This window comes from Natrix helvetica, assembly GCF_964273705.1.
Source record: "Natrix helvetica genome assembly, chromosome: 4".
Taxonomy (NCBI): domain Eukaryota; kingdom Metazoa; phylum Chordata; class Lepidosauria; order Squamata; family Natricidae; genus Natrix; species Natrix helvetica.
Window position 1 is genome coordinate 41,141,074 of NC_138550.1, and position 27,420 is coordinate 41,168,493.

At 37.6% G+C, this 27,420-nt stretch overlaps 1 long non-coding RNA gene across 1 annotated transcript in view; it reads right to left on the reverse strand.

Annotated features, from left to right (window-relative positions):
- Positions 1-376: 376 nt before the first annotated feature.
- Positions 377-27,420, reverse strand: part of LOC309391140 — a 50,368-nt gene continuing 23,324 nt past the window's right edge. Inside the window, exons 2-3 of the long non-coding RNA XR_014175225.1 lie at positions 1,637-1,743; positions 377-667 (exon numbers count right to left, since the gene is read on the reverse strand). This is a non-coding gene — a long non-coding RNA (uncharacterized lncRNA). The remainder of the gene's footprint in view (positions 668-1,636; positions 1,744-27,420) is intronic.

Consider the following 27,420-nt stretch of genomic DNA (forward strand, 5'->3'; position numbering starts at 1 on the left):
AGCTTTGGAAGCAAATAGCAATTTTAGTTCCTTAAACGACAATTTCTCTCTCAAGTTGTAAGGTACAGTGTAATGGCCTTTGTAGTTTTTGTCTGAATTTATCTATGTAGAATTGTCCCCCCAAAAAATCTGAACAATTGGATACGTATAATGATTTAAAAATCTACATGGCAGTAGTCTTGTATCAAACACGTTCTCAAATCCCACAGCAAGAAAACATCTGTACTCCTCAAAGGAATGAGATTTTTATTTTGTTTTGTCTGCTTGTTTAGAGCGCAAGTTGAATCCTCCCAGAAATTCTCTATAAATTGGGGAAACAAGAATGAGTCAAGACAATCCATTCCACTCAGGCAATTTCTAGGGCTACAATCTGATCTGCAAAATAGGTTTGGTAGTCTCTTCACCGCTGTAATAGAAACCTGTGAAATTACCCCTTTTTGTTTTCCTTCTTGTGGTAAAGTATTATGAGATTAGTAAAAGTCCAACAATCATGGACTTTGCAACTGTTTTGAAGGAGGTTAAATTAACTTCTTATTTTCTGCCATGAGCTTGCTTGGTGTGTGATTAGGTTCCCCCTCCCCTCTTCGATGCTCCAATTTTTGTATGCATTGCTTCTTGCTATACGATGTCATTTGAATCAGGGCACTGGATTTTACTGTTGATGCATCTGCAGAAAAGAAAAAAAATATTTTCTAGAATGTCTTTGAAACATTTAACTTTATTGGAATATGTTCCATATGTGTGGATCTGTGTTTCCTCCTAAACCCCTTAATTTCCAATATGTTTTGGACTAATATCTGTGTCTGGTGTAGACATGTATATTATTTTGTGCATGGTCTCAGTTTAATTGACCTGAAAGTATGTATAAATGGTTGAATTTGTTTGAATATATTTCATTTACACAGTCTTTTCTCCAAACATTTAATGCTTGCTAATGTCACCTTGAGTATAGTTTATTTGATCTCATTTTTCTGGATTGGACTCACAAAGATTCTATTGCATTTTCTTTATCTAGTTCAGCTCTTATTGAGACATCCTGAGCATTGTGAAAGCTATAGTTAAATTTAGCCGGATAGCACCGTGTCCGTAAAAAAGCATGCTTGTTTTTTTTCTCCTTTACCTGTTTCCTTTTCTAAAAAAATTTTATAGAGCTCCTGTGATACTGTTATTCTTTCACGAACTTAGTTTGAAATATCTATTAAAAGACTGTTTTCCACCTTTTTTATGTGAAACGCAGAGACCGCGTGTAAAAGAGGTTATTCCTATTCAGGTTGGGATGAAAATTATTTGCATATGGTTGGTTACTATAGACTGAATTGCACTTTCAGTAAGTGTGATCAGTTAGCAGGCAATCCCTGCAATGACAGTCCTGGGGCCCTGTTTTAAAATTCATGTTACTATTTTTGAAGGGAATATCTACAGCACAGAAGGTAACCCATGGCAACCATCAGTGAAACTGCAATTCACACTGTCTAGTTTTATCACAGTGCTAGGGAGTTTATTTAAGCAATTGGGGGGGAGGGTACGTGAATGGGGAAGGGCAGGGGAAACAGTCATTGCTTCTTCAAATATATCTAACACATCCACCAACCTATAGCAGCTTTTCATTTCATTAAATGGAATCATTCATACTTACTTCCCTCTTTCTTTGCCATTTGATTCTAGATGTAGGTATGTTCAACAGGGCAAAACGGATTCTACTTTCTCCTTGTTGTTCTCTGCTCTGTGATGGATCTCTTCTGACTGTTTGAAGAATGCATTAAGCATCGGAGTCTTAATAAATATTCAGGCACTTGTACATAAATTTTGTTTTATTCTGGTGTTTTTTTTGTCCAATTCTTAGAGACAGCCTGGACTGGACAAGTCCCTGAAGTTTTCTTGGTAAGATTTTTCAGAACTTATTTGCTATTGCCTCTTCCTACATCTGAGAGAAAATGACATGTCACCCAGCTGACTTTGTGCCTAAGGTGGAACATGAACTGTCTCCCAGTTTCTAGCTCGATGTCTTAACCACTACTCCAGACTGTTTCCATAAATAACTATTACATGTCTGTTCAATTACAGAGCAAGCAATCATTATATAAAGCATAAAAAGGTGTTAATAAATAATAAGCAAAAGCAATAAGGACAAATTATCCCTCAATGTAATTATGCAAGACTATTTTCTACGGTATGCCTCTATATATTTCCTTGTTCTTAAAAACCATTCTTTCTTCAACTATGTAGATACACTTTATTCAAATTTGTGTTGTGCACCAATTACAGCCTTTCTTGCATAAAGTGGACCTCCACTTGGTCACTCGAGTCCTGGTCATCTCCCATTTGGACTAGTGCCAGTTTGCTTCTGGGTTCAATTCAAAGTGTTGGTTATTGTTGTGGCTCGCCAGCAGAGCTGGCAGCAGATTCGAACAGTGAGGAGGTTGGGGATGAACATGGGCCAGCCTGGGGTCTGGGGAAGGCTCTGATGAGGGCTCTGTGTCAGAGGCAGAGAGGGGGCCAGGGCCATATGCCAATTATCAGCTGCCTTCACAGTCAGACATCAGTGAGGAAGACGAACAGCTGGAGCCTGTTCCCAGTGTGTGCATGCACAGAGTTGCCAGACGAAGGGAACAGCTAAAGAACAGGAGTCGATTTTGGAGTAAAACTATACGTGGACGATGAATGGCCCCTTCCAGAGGAAATAAAAGAGGAGAGAAAGGGGAGTGGAGTTTGCAGGAGACAATTAGTTCGCTTAATTGGTTTGTGACTCTCCAAGACTCCTTGCCAGGTTTTTCAGATATCGGTCTGGCAGCTCTCTATGCCAGATAAGGTCTGTGACCTTGAAAGACTTTGTTGGATGTGAATTAGAAGAATTAATAAAAGGAGTTTTTGTCAGGACAAGGAGTTTGCTTCATGCTCTTGGGAAGCCTAGGTCAGAACAGTTATGACCTTTAAAACCTGATAGTAGATCAGGAAAAGATGGTCCTTCAGATAACTTGGCTCCAAGCCATGAAGGGCTCTAATATTGACAACCAACACCTTGAATTGCACCCAGAAGCAAAACTGCAGTCAATATTCTTCTTCCAGAGGCAAGGTTGCCCCCACTCTCCCGGCCTTTCACAAATGTCTAAAGACTTGGCTCTGCAATCTTGCTTGGAGGTTACAGAGGAGAACACAGCTGTGGGGCTGATTAGCACCCTGAAGGTCCTCCCCTCCCCTTTTAATTAATTTAATTATTTTTAATACAACTACTTTTGCTTCTAATATAAATTTTATATACACTTTTTATGTTGTTATATTTTACTTGTACAAACCCAGAGTCCCACTGTGAGGGAGATGGGCAGTTTCTAAATTAGATTTTAAAAAAAAATAAGCAGGAGGAGAGCTGTGTTAGTCTGTGTGGAAAATCAATCAATCAATCAACCCACCAACCAGGCATCTGGCAAAACATTTTCGGAGTAACAAATGTTATTAAAAGGCAAAAGCTTTCATGATGTACAGCTTACTTCATCAGCTGCACAGCATGGTCAGATGATGTAAGGTAAGGCTGAAGAAGGGAGAAGACTGATTATTATGCTGATGCAGGATATATGTTAGACAGGCTATAGATACCTTATCAGTTAACAAGATTGCCTGAAACCTTTTGATTGCATGAGTTCAGAGATCTCTTGCTAAAAGATGCTGTTAAAGTCCCATTTGAAAGTATTGACCTGGCTTATAAAGACTTGGTTGAAGAGAGAAGTCAAGCCCTACTTCTCAGTTTACTTAGATACATCAGGGAGACTAGAGTTGCATGGTAGGAAATAAATGTAGCTTTAGCCTACAGGAACTTTTCAATGACTAGAAGCTCTGTCTAATAGTCTGCCCATTTTGAGTGTTTGCTGGTTTGTTAGATTACTGAAATTGAACCAGAATAATATAGTATCCCCTCCTCTGTAAATCAGTCTTTTCCTAAACTAGCTGAGTGTTATCTTTGGAACCCACTAAATTATCCTAAATTTTTTATCTTGAGAACTTTTGATGATCAAACTCAGACATATAGTAGGGCACACTGAACTCTGTGTTCAATTTTTCCTGGAGTCAGTGAAAAGAAAATGAGAGAGGTTTCTATAAAATTGTTGTCATGGACACATTATTCTTTCATCAGTCTTAGTCTGGCAGATGCTATAAATCTTTGCAGTGGTCATGGACCAATTAAAATCCAGGTGCCTGATGAATCCAGATGGTTTTCTGAATGCAGTTGGAAAATGTTGTGCCTAAACTGTTGGCAATCCTGTTGAATGCTGGCTGATCTGTGGAACATGGAGATAGTTTCAACAGTTAACAGTATTTTCCTAAGTAAAATAGTATATGTAAAGTGTGTATATACTTGTAAATTTTATATATAGCCATCCATCTTTAAAAAATAACTCTGGGTGGTTAACAACTGATTCACAAAAAGCAAGATAATTAAACCTGAATTAAGAATACTGTATAACAATGGAATTATACTAGACTATAATGTGAAGACGGGGCCTTGGCAATGAAGAAAGAAAGAATGAATAGTTCAGAAAAGTTAACACAGGCTTGAAAAAGAGGAAAATAAGTTATGTTGGTATAGATTTTGTTTGGAATAACAGAACAGAGAGAAACACTAACAGATTTTCTATATTCTATTATTTTTTCCTATAACAATACAGAACATTCATGGAATCCCTGCCATGCTTGTTTCTATCTCAAAGGGCCGGCATCCTTTTCTCTTCTGCAGAACTCAGATGGCACTTTGGTTTAACAGCCAGGTTCAGAATCAGAATGCCTGGAACCAATAATAAAATACAAAATGTGACAGTAACAATAGAGATGCCAACTCTTCCTCTTACAGAGAAATGAGGGCTTCCTAGTCCATAAAGGTACACAAAAAGATAGAGTTGTAAGGGTTGAACATTGGGACATTATGTATGTCACTTGAATCTTATACATTGCAGTTGCTGGTTTTCTGATTTAACTATGACTAATATCAGTAACCAACAAATCCTTTTATTCAGTCTGCTGATAACACAGGAGAACTGAGGGAGTTGAAGTGTGAATCGATAGAGAATTAGAATCAAAGAGAAGGATTTCCACTATAAATCAGCCCAAGCATGGAATGCACCTTTTTCAGGCCCATTTGAAATCCTACTCCTGACAATGAGTGCAACAATGAGGGTTTAGTTTTCTGTCTCTATTGCATTTTCCTAGAATAGTTGGTTTTCTGTAACAGTGCAGCATCTCCATCAAAAGATTAGGGAAAGAGAGCCAAAGATTCACTGTCAACAATTTCCATTCTATTCCCCAGACAATCAGATTCACCTTTCCTTGGTGTCCATGGAAGGTAAGGGTGACTGCTACTTGTTAGGTTTATGTAGATTCTTTTCAGTTAGTGCAGGGGTGGAGAACAATGGCAGTTTATGACTTGTGGACTACCTGAGCCAGGAATTCTGCGAGTTAATAATAATAATAATAATAATACATATTTATTTCTTAGCCGCACCCTCTCCCGAAGGACTCGGGGCGGCGTACAATAAAACATATGAAATAAATATATAGACAAGACATACATATTACAAAAACATATACCAAGACATGTACAAGGAGGAGGTCGGCTAATGAATAAAAACAATGAAATACAATGTTTAGAAACCCCTAAGTAATTGAATGCAATTAAAATACCCAAATAAAAACCCGTCAGGAGCGATATAGTTAGATCAAAGTTGAGCCAGGCCAGCTACTTGGAATAGGTGGGTCTTGAGCTTTATACAAAAGGAGCGGAGGTCAGAGGTATTCCTAATATCCGGAGGGAAGTCATTCCACAGGGCTGGGCCCGCCACAGAGAAGGCTCTACTCCTAGGCGCCACCCCTCGACACTGTCTGGTGGACGGCACCTGGAGGAGGCCCTCTCTGTGCGAGCGGATTGGTCGCAGGGATGTATGGGGCAGGATACGATCCCACAAGTAACTAGGTCCTGAGCCATGGAGCGCTTTAAAGATTGTTATCAAAACCTTGAAACGCAAGGTTTTAAGACTACAAGTCATAAAGGGGCCATCATTCCCCACCTCTGAATTAGTGGATCATGGGGATGTGGACATGATATATAAAAGAACGTAGAGACACCATGAGTTTTTTTACCCTTGTGCTTTCTGCCTGATTCATTCTGCAAGTTTGTAACCAACTCTATTATTAAGAACAATAATCAATGCTTTTTGGAATATAGGAGGTATAACTCCATGATTAAAGCAGTTGTTACAAGACCTTTATTGCAAAGATAGTGGAAAAAATGCAATTGGTGCAAAATTGGTGCAAAATGCGGTGGCCAAATTTTTAAGTAGTGCAAGGTATAACATGATGCCTGTAGTGAAAGACTTGTCCCAGCTATTACTTGCTTAGTAGGCACAACGTAAGCTGTTAGTATTGACTTTTAAAGTCCTAAATGGTTTAGTGCCTGATTATCTATGAAACTTTCCCTCTTACCATAAACATAATTACAGTTATAGTTCAACCCATCTAGATAGGAACAGTTTGAAGAAGGTTATCAAAGACTATCAGGGATCCTATAAGATTTATTCACAGCCTTGTGAAATCGTTACTTTTATTATCAATTCTAACATGGGTATCTTGGCTGCCTTTGGGCAAATAATTTATTTCCCTCCTCTTCTTCTTTTCTCCTTCTTGAAAGAATTGAAAGATAATAGTTTTTTTCTCACTGCTTGTGTTAAGAATAAATATATTAAAGAACAAAGCGACATTCTTAAGGGCTGCAATAATTCAGCTACGATGTGTTAGGTATGAAGGTAAACAAGAAATACTGGCCTAAAATAGATAGTAAAACCTCCCAAGATAATGAAGCTGGTTCAAAAAATGAAGCAGCTAGAAAAGTCAGACAGGTGAGTGCCCTGTGAATTATGGTTGAAGAACATAAAAGAGGGAAGGCACAATGGATCATATTGAGAAAATGTCCTACATTTGCACAAAATATATGTACAGTATTCTTTATTATTTCAATTTATTCCTGATCTTTTTACCCCAAAAGTATTCATGCTGGTTAATAGTCAAGAAGAAAACAAAATGAGATACAGTTAAACCCTAATAACAATAGTGAAAATTATTAATACTTTTATTATTATCTAGTAATATTACCTGTATGAATTTGGCTCATGTTGGCTGATCTCATTCTGATCTTGCAGTATTTCACTAAGGGCATTACGGAATTACAATGTATAAAAGCAAGTTTAACCTTTGTTCAGTGTTACTGTTCAACCTAGACTGAAGCTTCCTTATCTAATGTTTGGACTCGAAGAAAAGCTGCAAAGCTAAATCCATTGCCATTTTATATTCCTGGTTTACATTAGGGATGCACCAATTATCCCCATATACATGCACACAGAATCAACACGTTTACCAATCAGGTGGATAACTCCTTATTTAATTGCATCTAAGAAATGAAAACACTTATCTCTTCCTTGAAAGATCATTATAAATGAGTACTACATACATGGGTATATAATCCAGTAAGAATGCAGTGTAAATCTATGAGTAATGTAACACTTATGCATTGGATAAAAAATTATAAGTCTTATTAATTATAGTTCTTGTACCAGACCAATTTGTCATCTTAGAATCTGTCTCAAGAACAGAGCCTTCTGTTGTGCAAATAACCATTAATACTTGCCCTATCTGTAGCAATGAGAGACAATTATCCAGAGACGAGATTATACTGAACAGATACAATCTCTTAATTATATGGTTCACTATAATGTAGTATACTATTATTATAGCAATAAGTGTGTGTTGGGGGTGGGGAGGGAATGGAGGTACTCTCTTTTATTTAAAGTCACCCTGAATTTTTTTACCCATGGTTTCAGATATATGAAACTCTTTCTGTGCGGGCTGGCACTGAAAGGATGAAATTCTACCTCCTTTAAAAAGTTGATTTGCATAGAGGGTAACACTGTAAACCTTCACACCCACATTATTCTGCTCTTTGCATTGATCACTTTCCCACATTCACATAATCCCCTTTGTATGAGATTAATACAAGCTTTGCATGAGATTAATACATGGCAAATCCATTTTAATTCCAGTATCAGATCTCACTGTAAAAACCACTTGCTACTGAAAATACTAGAGCTGTCAATCAACTGAAGGAAAAACAATTACAGACACTGGGAACTCCCATGAGATATAGGAATAACTAGTTGTCTGGTTATATTTAGATCAATGAGTCTAGCTGACATCAGCAACTCCATAACATTATATTCATATTACAGGAGAAAATGCTATAAATCACCCATCCATGAAAAAGAAATAAGAGCTACAATATTAAGGGAACTTGAAATGTTTACATAGAACTGATTGTCAGCTGTTTTCTTGTAATCATATATGCATTTCTCTCAGCCATACCAATGAATATATCAGAACTGGGTTACAGAGATCATGGCTTGATTATTCATATAAAAGCACTGAAGTTATTACTGGCTAAGTAGCATGGAATTTATTTCTGATGCTACGAATCATCACAAGTGATTGAGTCTTCATTCTATCTGTGATTATGGAGCTGAATGATGGTAGTTTTCAATGAAAATGCTTTTTGCATTTTAAATGAAAATTAGCATCTAAATTAACCATTTGAGGTCACCTTTTTAAGCCATTTAGAAAGATTTCCATTATTATAGTGAAAGACTGATGGACTGTACTAGGATGAAGGAACATTTATTGACTAAATTCTTTTCAGTAGTCTAATTGCTCCAGGTCAGCATATTGCCCTGTTGGAACTTTGTGCCTTAAGCTTTGTTTTGAGTTATAGACATTTCACTAGTCTATTTGGTAACATCATTAAACATGACATGACAACTAATTTCTTCCACTCAGACAACATTGGGTACAACTCAACTAGTAAACAACAGAAATTTTAGCACAATTTCTAAAGAAACAAGTGTAAAAAACTTAGTTCTCTGAACAAGCAGCACCAGTAGACATTTATAGTCTTAAATTGTAAGGACATATCAAAAAATGTAATCAAAGTTGTAACATTTGTGTATCATCTCATCTCAACTCATCGCCTCATCAGCAATAAAATCAGCTACCCTAGAGCCAAAATGACCAATCTAATAATCAAAATGTATTACATTTCAATAAGCACAAGAAAAGAACACATCACATTCCATCATTCACTTCATATATGCAAAGTAAATACTATTATAAGGCAAAATGATCACCAAGTTATTAAAATAAATAATCTATAAATAAAAAGGCATCAATAATTTGCAAAATATCATTGTTACACAAGGTGACCACAACCAGACAAAGCAGGCAAATAACATAAGGCTATGTAATCCCACTAACCAACAGAGCACCCTTTGCCAAATGTCTCCTGATGATGTTACCTAGAAGCTTAATGAAATATCTGAAACTCCAAAACTAATTCCCTATATTTGTCTTTCCCCAATAAACTTTTCTTTCAGATCCATAGATTTGGCTTTGTTGGTTTAAAGAGGTCTTTTTGTAAATATATTAATCCTTAGCAAGACTGCTTAGTTGCACAGCCTGTTCTTATGCTCACAGCTGGCACTAAGTCGCTAAGTTTATATTACTGGCTTTGAGCTGAGATTTCCAAATAATTTTTCTTTGTATTTTTCTTAGAAGTTAGCTAAAGGGTGAGGTTCTTGATAGAAAGACTACATTCACATTGGTCAGAATGGGGGATGTTAGAAGATTCAGGAAAAATGATGGCAGTCTATCAGAAATATATTTTATTGTAAAATCCTTGAAAAAAAGGGATGCTCTCCTGGTCAAAAATGTTCAGTTATTTCTATCTTGGTTTGCAATAATTGCAAGTAGTAGCATAATATATTGTAAATAATTTTATGAGAAATACCAGGTAGAAAAAGCTGTGGGAACATTAACAACTTCAATTAAAAAAGTAGACATTATTCAAATATTCTAACTCAACAAATACAAATCTTCTTTAGCATACAGCTTTTCTTCAAATTGTGTTCATAGTACAACTATGAAATGCTTCGGGCATTCCTTTTCCCCAGTTTCTGCGTTATGTGCACTACATAATATTTAATTTGCAGCTCTATTTTTTATTTTAAAAAAGTTGAAATACAAAATATTATAAAAAGTGCATTATATATTTTAAAAAACCTAACACATATACACATATTATCCACACCAGTTGAATACTGGTTAATACATTACTACAATATTAGTTTCCAATCCCTTGAGAAACAGGCCCCTTTTAAAAAAATTAGTAATAGCAATAGCACTTAGACTTGTATACCGCTTCATAATACTTTACAGCTCTCTCTAAGCAGTTTATAGAGTCAGGCTACTGCCCCTAACAATCTGGGTCCTCATTTTGCAAACCTCAGAAGGATGGAAGGCTGAGTCAACCTTGAGCCAATCAGGATTGAATTCCACAACAGCTTTAAAGTACTAGATCGATTTGCAAATTATTAATCTATCATCTATGTACTATATTGACAAAATAGTTAATAAGAATAATAAAATAAAGGAGGAGGAGCCAACCTCATGACATTATGGATGTGCGGTCTCGATGCTCCGAGACCGCAGCCGATACTTTTGCCACTGGGTGGTCCAATCGGACCTACATCATCCCGCAGAGACAGTGAACAGGAAGAATACGTCTTGCTGATCTCAGCGACATCCCAAAGTCCCTGATCCATGCAAGAGAAGTTCTTCAAGCTGGCAATAAAAAATCCAGCCAAGGGTGATGAAGTCGGGGCTGTTATTGTAATCGACTCATAGAAAATTTAGCACTGCATCTTATATATCCCAAATTGTCCCAAGAGTTAATTGTGAGTTGATTTGCCACTCACACAGTAATATTAAACATTGTTCTTACTAAGCCTTTCTAATCAAGGAAGGTACTATTTAGTTTCATCAGTTCAAGAAGTTCTTTCACTGCTTGGCTGTCTTGCTTAAAATGATCACATTGCATTTGAAGTAGCATTGTGTTGCTCTTTTCTTTCATATGAACATAAGGATGGAAGAAAGAACAGTGTATGCAATTACAAACACAAACCCAATAATTTTCTGTGATCCCTAATAATATAGCTAAGATTGCCTATCACTTGTTCTCATTGCTGCTTAATGTGTGTCAAAATGAATTGCATACAGTAGATAAATAAAAGAAGATAAGCAGCAGCTGTTTTAAGTACAAACAAACTGATTAAAAAGGAACATAGAGTTGTTTCTGCTACACATATTTGAACTTATTGCTATGACCTTGTTATTATCAGAAAACATTTTACGCAATCAATTAAACTCATTGTTGGGTGCATAAATATACATGTTTCTTTAAAAGATAAAATAGTAACCATTGCCTTCTTATTATATTAACAGAATATGAGTTAAAATTGTAGCATAAATTCTGCTTGAAAGTATTGCCAATTATTATCTAATAATACCTTTTGTCTTAGTATCTTTCTCTATTTTTAATGCAGACCAATTTTTAAAAAATACGTTCAGCCAATCTAATGTAAATAGTTTATTTATACACATTTATTTCATTTAGAATAAGCCTGTATGTCCATAATTATTTGACAAATATTTTCCTCATTGTTGTGATACAAAAACACCACGCCAGAAAACTGACATGAATAGTAAATAATTTGCTAGACCAAAATCCTTTATATTCAGCCCATTTTGAAGTACCTTCCAGTTCTTCATAAAGCTTTCCCTATTTTCTGGTTGCTTGAAGAATTTATTTCATATATTCTTATTATTATCTATTTAACATACATAACGAGAACATGACAGAACAGAAGTACACAATCCACGTAATTAAAGTAAAACTTCTATGGGGGAATGGCCGTGGCCTCATAACTGAATGTCCAATTCAACTATCCAGATTATTTCATCTGGTGTTGTCTCATGCAGATCTGCTGGGGTAATCTTGCATAATATGCTTAATAGTTGGAATATCAGCACCACAATCGCAAGAAGGAAATCTTTCCATCCCCACTGTACAGGGCAAAGGCACTTCTTCCAGTATCACACCTAATTCTGTTCAATTTCAGCCAGACTAAGCGAGACAGGTATCAAACCGGGTGGTTTGATAGAGGGATCACTAATGATGAAGCCACAAGAAGGTATCTTGGACCATATGAATATTTAGATATTTAAACATATCAAAGGAAATATTTGGTAGCAAAAACATTAATACCCATCTACATTGACCAAAGATGACTGCTTACCTTCACTAAAATCAGTATGTCAGATTTGCTGGGTGGCCACGGGCTATCTATTCTAAGCATCTAACTAGAGCCTAGTTAATCATTTAAAAAGTTTTATTAGGATGGATGCTAGCCGGTAGGTAGGTAAGTAAGTGAAGGGGAAATGGTGGCTTCTTCTCACAAGTGCAGTGTTCTGTTGATTGGGATTTAACGTGGTGTGTTAATTTACATAAGTTAAACTCAAAGTGCTGCGGTGACATAGTGGTTAGAACACACTACTGCAGGCTAAACTCACTGCTCATTCCAGGAGTTCGATTCTGAGCAGCTCAAGGTAGACTCAGCTTTCCGCCTTTCCAAGTTCGGTAAAATGAGGACCCAGATTGTTGGGGGCAAGACTCTGTACACCACTTAGAGAGGGCTGGAAAGCTCTATGAAGCCGAATATAAGTCTAAGTGTTATTGCTATTAATACTTTATGTGAATTAGACCTTAACGCTTGTTAAAGAAAACCATGATTAAAAAAAAAGAAATTGGCAGAGCATGTACAGAAAACTGTTGCTTGAGCTGATGTGGCATAAAAACACAGAAACAACTTATTCAACTGTGGAGTGGCATACCTAAAGAGACCTAAAGAAATATCAGTATGACAAGTAAATGGTCCTTTTTTAACCCTTGAAACTAGCTGCAATGCATGCTTGAGACAGCATAGCTGTCAACTTTCAATTTTTAATAAGAAACAAAAGGATATAAATGTTATCTCTGATTCTTAGAAACCAACATGGCTTCAGAAAGAATAAATATCTTCTTTTAGTTAAAAGGTTATGTCTGTATAGTTCTTTGGAAAGCAATAGAGAAAGAATTTGCTACTGTATTCTTTTAAGTCTTTTTTTTCTTTTTTTACTTCCCATTCCAGTCTATAGGCCAAGAACTTTATGTCAGGTTGCCATCTTCATGCTAAACAAATCCAGCTTATCCTTAGAGCCTAAATAAGAGTGTCAACTCCTATTAAACACCCAGACTGTGGAAGAAATTAGTAGTATAAAATTCTCCTTGAAATATATAACATGAAAAGCTTGTTAAGAAGAAAACTATTCTATAGTCCTCTCTTTTGTTTATTCATCATCTCTTTCCCAAGAAATGTGCTTGATATGAGTTTTGATCAAATTGTATTTTAATTCTTTTTCTGGTTAAAAATTATGACAATCAAAGCTCAACCTATTCAGAAGTCAATGGATTTGAAGAGAAGAACATTTTTCTCTTAACATAATTAAGCTGCTAGTTCAGCTGACTTCTGTTTTTATACTAATACTTTGCCCTTTACTCAGGCAGACAATAGAAATTATTGTATTGCTTATAGTTTTTGGATGGGAATGGTATTAAATAAACTCAAATTAAATTTTAGGATTATTTTTAAAATAGTCAATTAATATATGATGTACGTATGTGATCTAATGTGTTTATATAAGTATATCTATATTTGTTTGTATGTATGTATGTATGTGTGTATGTATGTGTGTATGTATGTATATGTATACATACATACATAGATACATGTGTGCGTGTGTATATATATGTGTGTGTATGTATGTGCATATATATAAATATATGTATGTATGTATGTATGTATGTATGTATGCATGCATGCATGCTTGCTGGTCTTGTATTCGGGACTTTTCCCGTGTAAGATTGAGATTGTCTTGGCAACGTTTCGGCGAGATCCCACTTGCCATCTTCAGGCTGGTGTTTTTGGCTTCATGCTTGTACTAGTAAGGCATGGTCGGAGCTGTCGTCTTTCTCTAAATCTTGGTGGGGGTGTGTGGAGTGCTGGCTTTGTTGCTGTAAGTGGGTGGATTGGCTGTGTAGTTGCATCCTGATTGGTAGATAGAGTTGATGTTTGTAGTTTGGTGGGCCGTTTCGTATCATCCTGTGTAGCTGAGATGCTGGCTGTGTGTCCATTGTTCTTTTGTGTTGTAATGACCTGGGTGGTGGGTGGGGTTTGTTTGTTGACTAGGGCTGGTTTCCAGATATCTGGTAGGCTGGAGGTATCATCACATTTATTCATGTTGTGGGGGTGTTCCTCTATTTCAATGGCTACCATAATTATTCTCTTGTTGAAGTGTTCAGTTTTGGAGATTAATTTGGTTCCTTCAAAATCAATTTCATGTCCTGTTGTTTTAAGGTGCTGGAAAAGGAAGGAAGTTATTTCTTTTTTTCTGACTGCGTTCTTGTGTTCTGCAATGCGTGCATTTATTCTCCTATTAGTTTGTCCAATCTTGTTGTTGGGGTTTCTTAAGATGTTGGCTATTTTTTGGTCAGTGCCGAAGGCTTTCTTGATATTGTGCTTGTGGAGAATTTTGCTGATTTTATCTGTGGTGCCTTTGATGTAAGGGAAGAGGGCAATGCTGTTGTCCTGTTCTGTGTCTCGGTTCTTGTGGGGTGTCTCCCTTTGGTTGGTAATTGTTTTTCTTTGGAATCCATTGGACATTAATACGTTTGTGGGAGTGTGTAATTCAGTTTTCAAGTGGTCTTTGTCAGCTTAAGAAACGCCAAAGACAAGATCCAGCTAGAAAACCAAGGAGTCTATGAAATACCATACAAAATCTGCCCTGACACATGCATTGGACAAACTAATAGGAGAATAAATGCATGCATGGCAGAACACAAGAACGCAGTCAGAAAAAAAGAAAAAAGTTCCTCCCTTTTCCAGCACCTTAAAACAACAGGACATGAAATTGATTTTGAAGGAACCAAATCAATCTCCAAAACTGAACACTTTAACAAGAGAATAATTATGGAAGCCATTGAAATAGAGAAACACCCCCACAACATGAATAAATGTGACAATACCTCCCGCCTACCAGACATCTGGAAACCAGCCCTAGTCAACAAACGAACCTGACCCACTACCCAGGTCATTACAACACAAAAGAACAATGGACACACAGCCAGCATCTCAGCCACACAGGATGATACGAAATGGCCCACCAATCTACAAACTTCATCTACCAATCAGGATGCAACTACACAGCCAATCAACCCACTTACAGCAACAAAGCCAAACCACACACACACAGACCAAGATTTATAGAAAGACGGCAGCTCCGACCACGCCTTACTTGCACAAGCACGAAGCCAAAAACACCAGCCTGAAGATGGCAAGTGGATCTCGTTGAAACCTTGCCAAGACAATCTCAATCTTACATGGGAAAATATCCGAATATGACAATACCAGCATACCTACACCTGTGAAAATCTACATATGTATATGCTGGTCTTGTTGTATTCAGGTCTTTTCCCGTGTAAGATTGAAATTGTCTTGGCAACGTTTCAACGAGGTCTCACTTGCCATCTTCAGGCTGAGTTTTGGGCTTAAAGCTTGGTCGGAGCTGCCGTCTTTCTATAAATCTTGGTGGGGAGGTGGGGAGTGCTGGCTTTGTTTCAGTAAGTAGAATGATTGTTTGTGTGGTTGTATCATGATTGGTAGATTGATGCTGATTGGTGCTGGCTGTGTGTCCGTTGTTGTTTTGTGTTGTAATGGCCTGGGTGGTGGGTGGGGCTCATTTGTTAATTAGGGCTGGTTTCCAGATGTCTGGTAGGCAGGAGGTATACAACACGAAACAACAACGGACACACAGCCAGCACCAATCAGCACCAATCGACCAATATGCATACAATAATAATATCTAATGTTTCGGCACCAAAAACATTGCTAAGACAATCTCAATCTTACATGGGAAAAGACCTGAATATAAGAAGACCAGCATACCTACACCCGTGAAAATCTGCGATAACAAATAAATACACATACATACAGGCACACACACATACATACACACACACACATACAGACATAATGTCTGTTAAAATAAGTACCAAAGTTTCTATTGACTCTTGTAACAAACAAATCAACAAAATACTTCCTTTACTTGTTACTGAACAATACGTATATGATATCCATATGGCTATTTTCTGCATAGTAACAGCAATTTTCAGTTAGAAGCAGGACAAAATTTATCAAGGGAAAAGAGATAATTTGAATGGGGATTTTATAAAGTGGTCGCTCTGTTCAGCTCTATGATTTGAACTTCTAAAAGGTCAAATGGGGATTTTCACAGTTCAGTACTCCAAAAAGTGCTTGTCTGAAATACAACTCATAATAGCTTTCATGTTGCAGTTATAAATAAACACTGCTCTTATTAATCTAAAATCAGTTTCCCCAGGAGCTCAAGATCTACTTTGGTTGCTTCTACCGTGTTGTCTCTAAGTTGGATTGCAGATAGCCCGAAATACAGAATTGATCTGTAGATAAGCACTGACCTCTAGATAATCAGAAATCTATCATGAAATCCTTTCATCTTATGATTAGTATCAATTTAAAGGAGAAAAATAAAGAATAATCTCTCTCTCTCTCTCTCTCCCTCCCTCCCTCCCTCCCTCTCTCTCTCTCTCCCTCTCTCTCTCTCTCTCTCACACACACACACACCATACGGATTGGAGCATCTGGTCAGACCATTGATCCAGGACATTGGTAATAATATCTAAGTCCAATTTAGAGCTATAATTTGGTTTTGTTACACTAATAGAACATTGCAACAATAAGAAAAATTATAAAATGTGTTTTACTCAGAAGGAAGATAGTAATAGTACTTAGACTTATATACTGCTTCACGGTGCTTTCCAGCCTTCTCTGAGTGGTTTACAGAGTCAGCATATTGCTTCCAACAATCTGGGTCCTTGGAAGGATGGAAGGCTCAGTGAATCTTGAGCCTGGTGGGATTTGAATTGCCAAATTGCAGGCAGCCGATAGTCACCAGATGTAACCTGCAATACTGCACTCTAACCACTGTGCCACCGAGGCTCTTATAAAAACAATAACCCAAACTATGTCTTTGCTTTGCTTTGCTCTTTTCTGTAATGCTAGATGGGAAAATATACCATTGCAACTAATTATTTTAAACAGGTTCTACTAACATATTTTGTTCTTTATGTTTATTAAGAATTTGACATACAATTAAAAAAAACAAAACAAATGTAGATTAAAAGAAAGAAAGAAAAATGTTGGTGAAAAGCAAATAAAGGAAAGAAATACAGTTATGAAATGTGACTTTCACATTCTTTTCAGCAGATAATTATAATCTTATAATATTTTCTCTTTTAGATATCACAGCTGGTCCTCATGACTACAATTGGGACTAGAATTTCTACTGCTAAGCAATAGAACTGAGTTATGTCTGATTTTACAACTGATTTTCTCATGGTTGAGAAGTGGCTCATGCAATGGTTAAGCAAACCTGGCTTCCCCCATTGATTTTGCCTCTTAGGAAGCCAACGGGAGGTCAGAAATGGCAATCCGTGATCTGGAAAGCTGCAACAGTCATAAATACATGCCCATTACCAAAGACCTGAACTTTGATCATGTAACTGTGGAGATGATGAAATAATCATAAGTGCATGGACCAGTCACAGGTTTGTTTGTTTTTTAGTTTCATTGTAACTTATAATGATCACTAAACTATGCAAGTCCCTTCATGTCCTTGTTGAATTCACATTTTTTTAAAAAAATTGAAAACATAAATCATGTCATTGTTTTATTATTTCAGCAAAAAGTTCAAATTAAGTTGCCAGCCCAAAATTGTTTTTTTCTGAACAAATAAGTCAATTTTGCCATTTCTGCCATTTCTGATCTCTCACCCCCCTCCCCAGCCCATATTTTTTTCATCTAAGGTGATGGTCAGTCTGTTTCTAAACACTGACCAGTCTAACAGCGTAATGTAGGAAATGGAACTGTTTGTTCAGTGGAAGTTCATAGTATAATTTAGGTTAAATTAAAAGCACATTTCAAAAAGTATATGCAGACTTCCCATAATCATCTGATTATAAACCATGGACATAAAGGGGTCAAAATTACTGTATGAATTAATCTTTATTGTCAAGCTGGGTTATTATTTTATCTGAGGTTACAGTCTCAAAAAATATATCATCTATTTTCAACATTTAGCACCAACACTTACAAAACAGGTATGAACACAATGATTAAAATCCTATTCCATGTAATGTTTTATTTACTCTGCAACATTACTTTTTTTCCATTTGATTTTTTTTAAAAAAATAATAACCTGAAATAAATAATACATGTAGGAAGCATTATATCAAGTAGAAATACATCTTTGATATTTTTTTCCAAGTATAAAGCCGTGATTAAGTAGTGGATCTCCTACATTTTAAGCTACCTTGTAGTACAGTTAATATTTGAATTGTTATCACAACAAATTAGTAGGTTATGAACAATAAACATGTGTTTCATATTGCTTTCACATTAACTATATTGCTCAAATGAAATTCATAAATAACTTACGACACTGAAATAACTGTACGTTCTATATTCTAAACCCAGCAGAATTTCCTTTTCTAATAATATCTGTACTGTTGCTAGTAGCGTGAAAGTATTGGCATTCTCTGTTCTGGAGATTTAAACACCCAGTTGAGCCATATTATGTTAACAATAACTGCATGGAATAGCAAAAGTAGAAGACTTTTGGTATGGGTTAACTGAAGGGGTGGGCTTCACAAATTTTATCAAGGGGTTCTCTACCTGGTTGCTGGCTGGGCATGGCTATGGTGGGTCTTCTAAATGACAGTAGGGGGAGTTCTGCCCTGCCCGGGCTCCGGAGGCTTTCCTGAACTTCCGGTAGGCTGATTTTCTGCCCTCCTCAAGCCTCCGGGCGAAACTTGCCTCCAAAATGGGTGGCGTGGGGACTCCTGGGAGGGGCTGGGTGGGGTGGGCGGGGCCAGCCAGGAGTGAGATTTGGAGGTTCTCTGAACTGCACAGAATCTTAGCTAGAGGTTCTCCCAAACCCCTGCAAACCCCCAGCAGCCCACCCCACTGAATGTTTTATTATTTGCATTTTCAAAATAATTTCCAAAAGAACAGAATGTTTCTCAAACCCACTATTCTTTCCATTGACTATAAAGGGATATTTTGCCATGAGCAACGTTCTGTATCCTTGAAAACACATATCCATGGCTCCTTATATTCTTGCTCCGAATATAATTCAATTCAAATGAGCAGCATTATCAAAAATATTGGCTACATGACAATGTCATAAAACAAGTTTACATGAGTCAAAATGACTTTCTCTCACTTACAAGAAGAAAATAGATTTTCTCCTTTAAAAAAAATAAACAATACATTTTTAATAGCCGCTGAAAGCTTTTGCTGAAGAAAACAAAAACACAACCTTTTTAAAAGATACATAATCTGTCATCACTTTTAGTATCATGATATTTTATGTTATCTCTTTTTCAGTCTGTCCCGGTGGTGGTATTATTTTCCTGATAGAGCCAGTTTGTAGTTTTGAAGTATATCTACAATTGTACAAACAAGAGAATGTTAATCTGTGCAGGATTTCTTTTGGAGCTTTCCAGTGAGTCTTTGATTCTGGGTGACTGCCTTGACAAGTCCCTGGAGTTTTCTTTTCAGAAGTGGTTTGCCATTTCCTACTTCCTAGGGTTGAGAGAGAGCCCATTCCCAAGGAAGATGGATTCAGTAACTTCCAAATCATAAGTCTAGTGAACTCCATTGCCAATCCAGAAATGGAGTCAAGTTGTTCAGCCAGGGAGGCTGCTATGCAGCAAGAAGGCTGGTAAAACAGCAATAATTCCAAATGATTCCTAGAGCCCAACAATGAATAGATCTATGGGACAGTGCCTCTGAAAACTCTAAGCAAGTATCCAATGACAATTGCCATGCTAATGCTCCAACTCAGGTTTTAGACTGTTGCCATACCTGAAAACCCTGCTGGGCATATTTCCAAAAGAGTTACACCCCTTCAAGGCCCAACCAGGTCTCTATTGGTTTTCAGTACCATTAGGCTACCCAGCACATACGTACCTCCCCACTCTACCCATAAACACACATGAAAACATACAAAAATATTACACTACCACTCACAGGAACCCCTTGTGGAAATGGGAAGTTTGCTTGCCCTGATTAGGAAAGACAAGTGTCACCAAAATCCAAATCACCTGTGAAAGGCCATATAGAAAATTTTCACTGCTACATGAAAGATGGGGCAGATCCAGAGGTGGTATTCTTCCAGTTCTGATAGGTTCTGGAGAAATAGGCTGGCCCCAACCCCACTGCCTCCCAGCTGATCTTCTTTTGTTGCCCTGAACAGGAGAACGGAGCTGGAAAGCAGGTTAATGGAGTCGGGAAGGAAGGGGGATTTTGCAGTAACCTTCCCCCAGGAGTGGGGAGGGAATGGGGATTTTGCAGTATCCTTCCCATGCCACGCCCACAAAGCCACGCCCACAAAGCCATACCACACCCACAAAGCCACACCCACAAAGCCACACCACGCCCACAAAGCCACACCCACAAAGCCACACCACGCCCTCAAAGCCAGGCCCACAGAACTGGTAGTCAAAAATTTTGAATCCCACCACTGGCCGCAGATTTACATGACTAAATTCCACTGATTTTAATGGGTCTACTGTAAATATGACTTCACCTGGTCTGACTCAGTACTAGATGGTTAGTGTTAAACTAACTTGTTAAGGAACTGAGAGCAGTTGCTTTCCTAAAAAATAATACATGGCTAAAGACTAAGCTTTATTGTAATCTGGTTAGTGATCAAATTACATAATCAATAGCACTGATTTATCGATAAGAAGGTATACTATATAAACAGAAACAAGCTACCCTGTTTTATTTCCACCTCTTCTCTCTGCATTTGGCTTTCTATTTCTCATTCTTCCCTTGCAATCTGTAATATCACTACATTCTCTGCATTTATGATTTCCAATATTAGTTTTGTGAGAAAAATTCCCAATTGGAGATAAAGCATTGACTTTGACCTGAGACTTTACCTCCTTTCTCAACTACTGGACTAGATTTGTCTCAGCATATTTATGGAAGAAGATTAAAAACCAAACTTCCAAGATTAATTTGCTTTTATGGAATTAAGAAAAGAAATTAATTTTCCTAATACTTTTACGTTCCAAAGCTTGTCTGTCTTTCCAATCTATAACAATCAGAATGACCCTCCTGATATGCTCTAATCCATTTTGACAAGAACTTCTCCCTTTAGTGAAACTCGGGGGGGGGGGGGATAAAAACAGAGTTGTTTGCTCCAAACTGAGAATACAAATATTTTTAAGAAGTCATGTGAAAACATTAGGAACATAAAAGGCAATGGTGCAATTTCACTGTGATGTTAAATTATGAAGATGTTTTGGGAAACCTTTTAAAAGCATTTATTTAAAACAAGCTGAGTACAACTTTAATGCAAAAATTATAAACATGAAAATACAAAATTTATATTAAAAACAATGTGGCATAACTTTAAAATACAGAAAAATAGTTGGGCTAGTAAAAAAATAAAATAAGGCATACCTCAGCAATTCCAGAATAGCTAGACACTCCAGAATGGGATTTTGGCTTTTAGCATATGCACAGAATTCAGTGGTAAATGAGTGGTCTGGACAGTGTAGTATGCAGGGAATTGCCTGAATGACATTGTATTAGTCAGTGATTGTGTCTGTATCATTTAGGATTAAAAATTCATCTAAAAGTCAATATAGATTCCACCACTGGGGAGGAGACAGAGATGATTCTGGAATATCACAAACCTATTGAATCCTATATTAAAGTTTAGGACTTTGGAACTCACCTGGGGAGTACTGATGGATTTGCCTTGGCTCATTGGTAGATAATTCAGATCTCCTCTGTGTTGATAAGAATAAACCTTTTTCTCTTCCAAATATGTAGTCTTGGAATTCTTCCTAACCAGGCTGGGGGTAGGGCGTGGCAGGGTAAAGAATCACCCTAGGCAGCAAAATTTGCTTTATTATTTTTCTCTATTATTTTTCTCTGCACACTCAGCAGGCAGGACATTTCATGCAATTAACACCTTTGTTCATTAAATGCTATGCTATCTGAAAAAGTTTTCTTTTCCTGCAATAATTGTTTTGCTTTCCCACAATTCTGACAGAATTTTAACTTTCTAATAAAATGTTAGTTAGAGGAGTTTGAGAGCAAATTCTTAAGAATATGAATGAAGTAACTCCAATCTAATATCAGGGATTAAATGGGATTTTGCTCAGTATTGTGAGAAAGTTGTCAATGGTCTGGCCAACAAATTAGAATTCTTAGCAGCTAAACCTACCAGTTTAGTGGGTGTAGACTCTTGATTTATAAAACACTTGCCAGTTCTATTGTTGAATGCAATGTTGAATGTACACTAGACAAAAAAAAATACAAGACCTGGTTTATTTGGGTTCTTTGGCATAGTGATACCTATTTAGCAGACACTACAGGAAGTGCTGTTTACCACATTGGAATGTAAGGGTTTGTCACAGGCACCGTTTGTCTTGAATTCAAGAGACTGAATGTAATGTGAATGAAGTCATCAGCAGACTTCCCACAGATCTAGGAATACAGGTCAGGGGAGATTTCTACAAACACAAAAGTAGATATATAATCCCTCTTTATGAATGATCATAGTCCACCCTGTGCGTACAATTGATTAGAATAGAATAGAATAGAATAGAATAGAATAGAATAGAATAGAGTAGAGTAGAGTAGAGTAGAGTAGAGTAGAGTAGAGTAGAGTAGAGTAGAATAGAATAGAATAGAAAGAATAGAATAACAGAGTTGGAAGGGACCTTGGAAGTCTTCTGGTCCAACCCCCTGTTTAGGCAGAAAACCCTACACCACTTCAGACAAATGGATGTCCAATCTCTTATTAAAAACTTGAAGTGTTGGAGCATTCACAACTTCTGGAGGCAAGTTGTTCCACTGATTAATTGTTCTAACTGTCAGTACATTTCTCCTTAGTTCTAAGTTGCTTCTTTCCTTGATTATTTTTTACCTATTGCTTCTTGTCCTACCTACCCTCAGATGCTTTGGACAACAGCTTGATCCCCTCTTCTTTTTAGCAGCCCCTGAGGTATTGGAACACTGTTATCATGTCTCTCCTAGTCCTTATTTTCATTAAATTAGGCATACCTAGCTCCTGCAACCGTTATTCATAGGTTTTAGCCTCCAATCCCCTAATTATCTTTGTTGTTTTTCTCTGTACTCTTTCTAGACTTTCAACATCTTTTTTTTACCTTGTGGCAACCAAAACTGGATACAGTATTCCAAGTGTGGCCTTACCAAGGCATTATAAAGTGGTATTAACACTTCATGTGATCTTGATTCTATCCCTCTGTTGATGCAGCCTAGGACTGTGTTGGCTTTTTTGGCAGCTGCTGCACACTCCTGGCTCATATTTAAATGGTTGTCCACTAGGACTCCAAGATTTCACAAGCATAAGAGCTAAATAAAAAAAAAATCCTGCATGCTTAAATTTTATAACTTTCTTCTTTTTTTATCAGTCCGAAAAGATAACTGTAAATGACAGTGAGGTGCCTCTCTCTTTCCCTGCTTCAATTCCTGGTTTCTTCATCATGTTAGATTTAGCACATCACTTTATTTTTGTTCTATAGAATGCCTTTTAAGAGAAACTGGGATGTTGTTACCCCCTTTACTAAAGACTTATATTTGCAACTAAGCTGCAAAGCAAAGAGAACTTTCAGTACCAAGTCCTGATATGGAACTTAACAAAATCATGTGACCTTCCCAAAATGTAAGGATAGCATTTTAACTAAGCATCTTATGCATGGGAAATACTTTAATGAGAAATTCCCTTCTTAAACCAATGATTACAAATCTTCTTTGTATCAAATCATTTGATATAAAAAGAAATTTGGAGGTTATTTTAAGAAGGCTCAGAATAATCTTAGTAATTATTCTCATGTCATGCTGCAATTGATTTCTGCAAGATTAGACATACTAGATTCTTAGAAAAATAAAATCTTGATTTTGTGTACACCGAACAACTGGCTCTTCCTTGAAGCACTTGGAAGTATATTGAAGGTTTCATCTAATTTTCAGGGACAAACAGCACTGGGAATTCTTCATTTTGAGAAACTGATGTACAGTAGGATTTTAGCATAGCTTTTTGAACATAATGGTCTTTTCATTCCATTAATTTTAAAGAAAACATCAAATGTTAATATAGCTAAAGGCCAACATGAGACCTAACTGAAGTCGAAATGACATTGAATTTGTATTTGCGATACCAGATACAACTTTCCTTTAACCAAAAAATGAACCCATTTCTTAGTAAATCAGCAAAGAATTGAAAAATATAAATGTTACATATAGCATTATTATCAAATCAATTTATTGATTACATGATATTAATGTTGTTTTCTACTCATAGTGACCACATAGATAGATTTTTCCCAATGACGATCAATCCCTGAAATGTTTTTCAAGACTCCCAATGGTGCACACATCACCATTATAATTGAGTCCATCAATTTTGCTGCTAGTCATCCACTTCTTCCCTTTTTTTCCCACCCTTCCCAATATTAGAGCCTTTTCCAGTGGTGGGATTCAGCTGGCTCGGCCCAGTTCAACCTAACTCTAACTGGTTGTTAACTTTGTATACAGTTCGGGGAACTGGCTGATCCCACCACTGACTGGCCCCACCCAACCCCTTGCCCCTCCCCTCCCGGGAACTCCTTGCTTTGGTCGGCCTCTCTTAGGGAAATTAGGTACTCCTCTAATTGCCTCCCCTTGCTTCCAAGCAAGTAACATCAGTACAGGCAAAACCTAAGGCAGCTCTGACAAGGCACTTGGAGGGAGGGGCTGCAGCTATTAAACAGACAGCCAAGCTAAGTGCCTGAAGGACCCCATCCGTCACCAGGTGCCTCAGTGGGCAGCGGACGAGGCCTCGGCTGGCTCCTTGGCAGACAACAGGCTTTGCTGGGGGACAATCCCAGAGCCGTCTCTGCCCTAAGGAAGTCGGGGGTGTCATTGGGGCTCCTGCAAAGAGGGGCTCAAGCCCAGTCCCCATGAAGCACCATGATCCATGAGCTGCTGCTGGCGCTGCATGGCTACCCAGATGGACTCTTTGTGGATGGTGGCGGGCCCTCTGAGTGCTTTGTCAGCCCTCCCTCTGCTGGCCTGGCCCAGCATCCTTCTTCCTCCTCTCAGAGCTGCCAGTATTCCCAACACCTGGGCCAACTGGCTTCTTCCCCGCAGCTCTTTCTCTGCCTTTCAGAGTCGCCATCAAAGATGAGTTTTTTGTAGGCAGAAGAGCTGCACTGCAATTAAGAAATGGGAAATGAAGCAGCTGGCATGAGGGAAGGAGGAGGATCAGGGAAAGAGGCAAAGCAGCCTGATCCTTCCCTCAGGCTGGCAGCTCTGTTGGCTGTTTCTCCATTGAAGTGTAGCACTGCACTGCAGAGCTTGTCCAACCCACCACTGCCCAGATACCCTCAATTTCCCCAATCATTTCTTTGCCTGCCTGATTTTCAGCTCCACCACATTTCTTCGTCACCTTCCTCATCGTTCTGTGCATGGAAACAAAAGTTTGTGGGACTAAAAAAAAAATCAATCAATCAATTCCAACTTCTCGCAAAAAAAAAAATCTCACAAAGTTAGAATTTATTAACTTTTTTTTAGTCCTACAAATTTGTTTCTCTGCACACAACGGAGAAACGTGATGGAGCTGGAAATCAGGTAGGCAAAGAAATGCTTGGGGAAGCAAGAGCATCTGGGCACTAGGCATTGAAATGGGCCTGTATCTCTCAGCAGTTGCCCAGGCCCACCAGAGGGAAGGCCAGAATCTACCAGCACTAAAACGCACTGACATTCCAGCTCTGGCCAGGAAGGGGCAGCCAGCATGGGTGCTGTAGGCAGGATATAGTGAAAAATGATTACCAGAGCTGGTAATCAGGCAAAGAAATGCTTGGGGGAAGCAAGAGCATCTGGGCGGTGGTGGGTGGGGCAAACTCCACGGCCCTGTACTACAATGGAGAAATGTGCAATGGACCGGCCAGTGTGAGGGAAGGAGGCTGCCTTTCCTCTCTCCCTGGTCGTCTTTCCCTCATGCCAGGCACTCCATTTCTCTAGCGCAGTGCCCAGGATCAACTTTGATTGCTGGGGCGGTGATATTTAATAATTTAATAACCGGTTCACCCAGGGGCAGGTTGGCCATCCCTGGAAGCTTGCCCCACATGTAAGTTGGAGCTGGAGGATGATTGGACACGCCTCCCATGACGGCCAACCTGAACCTAGGTGAATTGGTTGTTAGATTATTTGAATTCCACCACTGGCCTTTTCTAGTTGAGTTGCATTTTTGCAGAATGTGACTATAGTTGGATAATTTGTGCCTAGCCGTTTGTGTTTTAAGTAAGAACTCTGGGTTGATTTGTTCAAAGGACCATCAGTTTGTTTTCTTGGCTGTTTACGATGCACTCAGGATTCTTCTGCCTTAACACCAGCATTCAAAGGCATCAATATTCCCCCTGTCCTGCTTCTTTAAAGTCCAACTTTCTACGTCCAATTGAGATATGAAAGGTCACAATATTTTAAAAATATGGAATGTTAACTTTTTTTAAAAAAAGAAGATAAATTAAGCCATGGATAGCTCTATCACTGGAACACTGTTTTTGTTTTAAAAAAAGAACTTAGCAAAAAAAGTTACCACTATTCTAATAGCAGGTTTTCAAATAACTGGATTGTTCCATATATTTCTACAGTACATGAATTCATATGAAAACAAAATGTCATGATATCTTTGCTCATATTTCACATTAAATAATGACCAATATACGCTTACTAATTTATGTCTGTTGTCAGCACGCTGCTCACTGTTAATTTCACTTAACACAAATGTTAGTGTTAGTATTTTATGACTAACACTACCCAACATAATTTTAGTTGTCATTTAACTGACATAGACATTTTAGCAGATATATACACCCCTGTGATTATATGAGAAATGCAGACAATTTCCTATTGGATATACTGTTCCTAATCTAAGTCAGGATTAATGAACAGAACATTTTCAGCAATTAAATTTTTCTACTTTAGGGGAGTTGGAAGGTTCAAAAGTTTTATTATGCTTGTTTCCCAAATGCTTGTTCTTAAATATTGAAGAGCAGGAATTTCGTGTCTTTCTATGAATGTTCCAATCATTTGTGGAGAAAAAAAGCAGAGGCAACTAGAGAAATTGCAGAGAAATTAAAGACAAATATGAGGTGAATATGATAATTGGAATTATATTAATCTGCAAAGGAGAGTTTTCTACTTTTTCTTTTCTTTATCTGTTACAGATAGTGCACGGAAATCTATTTCCAGGCATGTACTATCTTGCTGGATCAGAATA